The sequence below is a fragment of the Diadema antillarum genome, unplaced genomic scaffold (genome assembly GCF_040938485.1).
Source record: "Diadema antillarum isolate AM-2024a unplaced genomic scaffold, OU_Dant_1.0 scf00000184, whole genome shotgun sequence".
Taxonomy (NCBI): Eukaryota; Metazoa; Echinodermata; class Echinoidea; order Diadematoida; family Diadematidae; genus Diadema; species Diadema antillarum.
This window is the reverse complement of record NW_027271073.1, coordinates 88,055-94,054: the sequence shown is the minus strand read 5'-3', so window position 1 is coordinate 94,054 and position 6,000 is coordinate 88,055.

Below are 6,000 nucleotides of genomic sequence, written 5' to 3'. Positions count from 1 at the left end.
TTACCGTTAGTAGGACTTAAAAGAATTAAATTTAATCCAATATGTCCTGCCACGTAACTTCACAAAGTTAATCATTAATTCCCAAGAATAGCTTGTATACTTACATTTCGTCGCCTGCTCCTACATGAAGAGAGTTCATAAAGGTGTCATGCTTATTGTTTATATTCTGTTTGGAACTCGAGGATTGCCCATCCACATGAGGTGCATTCATTTGTTCGATTGACTCCCTCTCGTCCCAAGTCTGGCCCTATAGAGTTCACTATCACTAATTTTTCTTCTTATTCGTCCTAATGAGCACGTTGCCATATTGAGACGCATATTGGTGGCTATATCACGTAGTCCATGGTTTGTGGCAATCTAAGAGTGTTTCTGTTGTTGTTGCTGTTGTTCATCAATCACGGGGAGAGAGAAAAAGAGGGATACCCCTTCCCGCTGGACGAAGCTTTTGTTTTTTTTTTAGAATTGAAATAATGCGATCTAGTGCACTTTTTGTGGAAAATTCGGAAATTGTCATTCCATAAAGACAAGTGTACCAAGTCTATAGAGGGGACCAATAGATGGGAGGGTGGCATGTTACCCCTCCCATTTTCAAGGGAGCTTTTTCATGTTTAGAACTGACATTCAACGATTTGGCGCACACTTTTGTTGGAATATCTGGAAATTTCTTAATCAGAGAAGTGTAGCAAGTCTGTGGAAGGAGACAAAGCAGGAGGATGTGGGAGAGGGATAAGCTCTTTTCCCACTCCTACGCAAGGGAGATTTTTTATTTTTTATGCAGTTAACGATCTTGTGCATACATTGTGTGGTACATTTGGAAAATGTCTATGTTCAAAGTGTAGCCATAGTCTACTATGGACGGGGCGGGGGGAGTAGGGATAAGAGTGGGAGAGTGCCATCCCCATAGTGCACCCTTTCCAAGCGAGGAAGCTTTGCTTTGATTTAAAGTTGAAATTGAGATACAGTGTGTCTCGTATACGCATATTTGATGGAATATTTGAGAAAGTGTAAAAAATTGTACTAAATCTGATATGGGAAAAGTGAACGAGGAAATGGTTGATTAAAAGGGCATATTCTACTTGCACCTGAAGGAACTTTTGAGCTATTTACTTGATAAGTCTTGTGCACTCAGAAATATTCAGGTTTTTTTTTTTCGATATAAAAAGTGTAATAATGCCATAGGGAAAGGGGCGCAGAGGGCGAGTGTGTGGGAGGGGTTATTCTCCTCCAAAGCAAGAGATATTTTGCAATTTCAGAATTGAAATTCAACGATATGATGCACACTTTGGGTGAAATATCAATACTGTATATAACTTACTTGAAAAAAAAATGAAAAGGAGTAGTTATTTCACATGTATACAGTATATACGCATTTTTGAAATTTTCTTTCCGCCTTCCATATCCCTGGTCCAAATCTGGGGGGGGGGGGGGGGGGGGGGCGATCGCCCCTTCTCCCCCTTGGCTACGCCGGTCCTTTCGGGAGTCGTGTTCTCTTCAACACAGGCCTCGTCTAGTTGCTGAACAAGACTGTGCTTTGAGGAGGGGTAAACCGAATGTCACAGTACTTTATTATAGTAACCACGTCAGGGGCGGATCCAGGAATTCTGTAAAGGGGGGGGGGGGGGGGGGGCGTGACTAATATTTTTGGTGCCACTTCCGGGTTTCATTTCATTTTTTCTTTTTATTTCTTTTGTTTTTAACGAAAAATAAAGGGGGAGGGGGCGTGCGCCGGTTGCGCCCACCTCTGGATCCGCCACTGCACGTGTTACATGGTGTGCGTGAATGAAGTGTTCTCAAGAAGTTGCAGGAAGATGTGCATTTTTTGAGGCATCATGAATTGGATATATATATATTTTTTTTTTGTATAGGGAATGATACTTTTTTAAAGTCTTGTTTAGATTTGGCAATGGGCGGTTAACGTGCAAACATTCTCTTCGGAAGTTTGAGCACAAGCAGAGTTAGAAAGAGGAGGAGAATATTCTTCCTTTACTATATACTCATTGTGTGAACATAATTGTAAAAATTAACATGTCTTCTATAGTTTTAGGCTTATAACTTATGGATCCTATAGGAGAACAGATCTATATAGATCTGAAATGGTCTATATACTGTTTCAAATATCATTCCTTACTGCAAGTCAATTTATTTTCATTATGCTTTGATAAAACAACTTTGATTCTTGTCTCAATTATGTTTCTATTCTCGAATGTGATTTTAATGTTTCGGAAATAAAAACAAAACAACAAGATAATGTTTCTTAGTTTGTTTGTGGCAGTCTTGCTTGCGTGCTGTGTGATGATGTTCATATTCTTAGATGCTTATCATATTAGGGAGCATTGATATACTCCGTAATTCAAATGTGTGTCATACCAGTGTGCGTAGAATAAGAGAATAAGAGCCTTCTCTCCTTGGGGCAGAGATGAAGGGCATGCAAGTGATATTCAAGTGACGTCTTTCCTTTTCCGCCTATACATCGAGAGTTTTGTTCTCACCAACCGCAATGTAAACAACACTATTTTAATCATGATCCAACTCCTGCTCTTTCAATGCTCAAAGTTTGCTGGCCTCTCTCACGTACTAGTACTCAGCTGTAAGGACATTATTCATATTTCCCCTGAATTTATACATGATGCGATGCTATCGAATGTTCCTATTGGATTAGAAAATACTAAAGATGAATAACAATATACTGTGTATCCCATATAGCTTGTTTTAAGTGTCCTTATGCTATCATGTGCCTTAAATGATGTTTGGACTCGAACACATGTATTGTGCGTGTGTGTGTGTGTATGTGTGTGTGTATGTGTGTATGTATATGCAGTTTCTGTGTGACGTGTTATTGGCCGCAGTAATTGAATAAAGTAACAAACTGGGTCAGAGCAAATAAGTTATCCCTCAATGCTCAAAAAACGAAATATATGATTTTTAGTAATACTGTTGATAGTTTAAACACAAATATAGTATTAGATGATTCTCATCTACAAAGAGTATCAAATATCAAATTTTGGGGGGTCATTGTAGATGACAAACTTTCCTGGAAATATAATATCGCGTGATATAGGTGTTATAAATAGATTGAAATTTCATATTCCAGAAAAACATTACTTATGTTATATTCGTCATTGATATTGCCTCATTTGAATTATGGGGTTTTAGTTTGGGGCAACACGCATCAGAATTTACTGAAAGAGTGTCCCTCTTGCAAAAGAAAGCCCTCCGCGTTATCTGCCATTCCCCTGTACGTTCTCATACTAACACGTTGTTTGCCTCTAACAAGCCCTTAAAAATTCAAGATCTGTTTTTGTATAATTTAGGGCAATTTATGTACCAGTGTAACGATAATTTGCTTCCGTCTATTTTTGATTCTATGTTCCTCGAAAATCATTCATTTCATGCACATCCCACTAGGCGTTCCATTTACCCCTTATACGAACGATCCTTACACGCTTATTCATATAGGCCCAAATTATTGGAATTCTCTTAATCATGATATAAAAAACGCCCCATCCATATATTCTTTCAAGAGGAGACTCAAGTCCTCTCTATTGCAATCGTATGATTGGACAGCACTGAACTATAGCCATTTGGCCTTCTTTCTCACATACTGACTTAACTCACTTTTTCCCCTCTTTGAAGAATAAATTGTAATCTTTTGGATGTTTGTTGTCATCTATGCTATTGCCCAAAGCGTCAAAAGAGTTACTCCTGTTCATACGTCCCTCTATTTTCTTGTTTTTCTCTTTTCCGGCGTTACAATATTACTTTTTTTTTCTCCACAACTATCATCTGTTTCTCTTGACATGCTTCTGCCGAAGATCGCTGTCTCTGTTGTGCGTTTTTCGTTTGCTATTTTTTCTTCTGTTTGTTGGTCTTGTCCATTCCATTTTGTCCCGTACAGCCTTTTCTTCAGTAGTTGTTTTGTTGTCTAGTCTTGTTTCATGTTTGTTCGCGTTTGTTAGTGTTGTCCATTCCGTTTTGTCAAGTACAGCCTTTTCTTCAGCAGTTGCTTTGTTGTCTAGTCTTGTTTTTATGTTTGTTCGCGTAGGTAAGTGTATTTATCTGTGAATCTAATTCTCAGTGGGCTTCCAGACTTCTTCCTCCTCTTTTTTTCTTTTTGTTTTTATGATGCTTCAATTAATCTTCCCATTGATGTTTTTTTTTTCCAGAGGGGCCCACATTCTACAAGCTGCATGTGTCTTTTTAGTGGGTCTCTCCATTTTTCGCACTTAAGCAAGGTATGTACATGTACTTCATTTCGACCACTGCTGTTTGTTTTTTACTACAATGTATAATTACTATAAGCTCCGCAATTATTGCACAGTCTCTTCATTACATAATGTTCTGTTTACCTTATTCTCTGTTGTCAAAAGAAGTGTAACATATATGTTTTGTCGAAAAATGGAATAAATTTTGAATTGAAAAAAAAAAAAATTGTTGAAAAAAACAAATGCATAAAAGAAAAGTGTGTGCATGGTAATTGACGAATTGAGCAACCTCCCGGGGTAACACCCTTCTGCTACTTCCCGGGGTAACATCCTTCTGACAGCTCCCGGGGTAACACCCTTCTGCCACTTCCCGGGGTAACATCCTTCTGGACACCTCCTCTTGGGCTAACATCTTTCTGCCACCTCTGCAAATACAAGTATTTTGTATGTTGTATTTTTATGTTTAAGCCTTTGTAGGCCTCTAAGGCCAAAATGCATTTTCCTTCAATAAACTTCAGAGCTCAATGTTTAGTAAAAGGGATCCGGAACATGTTAAAAAAAAGGTTAAAGAGGGCGTTCACCTGGCGCTCTTATCACCATGCATCTGCAAGAGACTCGCTGCTTAAAATACCTTTAGGAAGTATTATATTTCTCTCTTTAATGTGTATATTCTCTCTCTCTCTCTCTGTATACATATATATATATATATATATATATATATATAACCATATATATTACACCCTTGGGCCCTGGTTGGTTCACTTTTATTCAAACAACATGACAATGACCGTCTGGTGTGGTAAATGACAATTGTCAAATGTTTCTGAATATTACTCGCATCAATGAAACTGAACTGGTTTTTTTTTTGTACTTTTACACACACACACACACACACACACACACACACCTGCAATTCATTTCATTTGCTTTGATTTATTGACTCCTGCATTATCATTGAAGATGCAGATACATACACATGTATATGTACATTGTTGGTGACATACATATACATAAACATTAGTTGTTATCAAAGTAAGCTTCTTCATTGCCTTCATTGCCTACATATCACACACACACATACACTCACACACAAAACACACTCGAGAACACACAGATATACATTCTGACTCATGTTCAAAAAGGTAAATGGCGATGAACAGGAAAACAGAGCTAGAGACTAGTATAGAGGAATGTCTGTCAGACTGTCAAGAAAATGTGTGATTATTTTGTTCATGTTTACTGATGAGAATCGCGTGTATGCAATGATATGCGTCCATAAGACGTGACAAGACTGGTTTCTTCCGTGCTGAAATCCACCTTGTAGATACATCAGAATAGGTAAATATTGAGATGTATAACATTATGTCTGATTGGCTTGTAACGTTTCATCAAAAAATCACGCTATCACGTCTGAGTGCCGACAACTTATAGATCAAAAACAAAATGAAGGACTACATGACGTATAAGAATATACAATATGATCATAATCATACAAAAAATCTTGTCAAATTCGGCAACTATTCGCATGACAACAATGGGTCTAAAATGTAACTTATGGCTCTTGTCCATACCTAGGTCATTTTCTTTTCTTCCTTATTTCCGAATTAATGACATGATCAAATAAACGAGGGGCGCAAAAAGAATATCATATATACACATAAGTAAATGAAGATGGGAGATTGCCCTAGATCAGCTATATCAGTGAGATGCAGCTATTCTTCCCGACGTTTGACTAGCCAACAGCCAAGTCAACAGCCAACACATGTATTTTTAGAGATAAAATGCAGGTTTAACTGCG